At 32.3% G+C, this 461-nt stretch overlaps 1 pseudogene; it reads right to left on the reverse strand.

The window, feature by feature from the left end:
• Positions 1-303: 303 nt before the first annotated feature.
• On the reverse strand, positions 304-422 carry LOC111737760 (annotated as a pseudogene).
• Positions 423-461: the final 39 nt, after the last annotated feature.

Raw genomic sequence — 461 nt, forward strand, 5'->3', positions numbered from 1 at the left:
GCCAAAACAATAAAGTAGACATCTTTTAAAGTACTGAAAGAAAGTCAAACTAGAAGTTTGTTTATAATTTATGTGGAACTAGTTTATGAAAACAAAGAACAAAAAAGACAAAACAAAAGTACACTGGTGTAAGATTTATATGACATATATGAAGGGATATATTATTAGGAGGTAGGATGTAATATGTTTAAAATGTTATTGTAAATTTTATTTATTTTATTTATTTAGGCAAGGCAACACTTTGTTGACCTCACAGATTGCAAGGACCTTGTCAGCTTACAATCCCTTATTTTTTATTTTTTATGCCTACAGCACTTGGTCTTCCTAGGTGGTCTCCCATCCAAGTACTAACCAGGTCCGACCCTGCTTAGCTTCTGAGATCAGATGGTTTTACCTGTTATCAGGGTGGCATGGCCATAGACAGTTATTGTAAATTTTAGAGGTAAATGTTAAAAAAAAAA

This window comes from Pteropus vampyrus, unplaced genomic scaffold (genome assembly GCF_000151845.1).
Source record: "Pteropus vampyrus isolate Shadow unplaced genomic scaffold, Pvam_2.0 Scaffold30, whole genome shotgun sequence".
Lineage (NCBI taxonomy): Eukaryota > Metazoa > Chordata > Mammalia > Chiroptera > Pteropodidae > Pteropus > Pteropus vampyrus.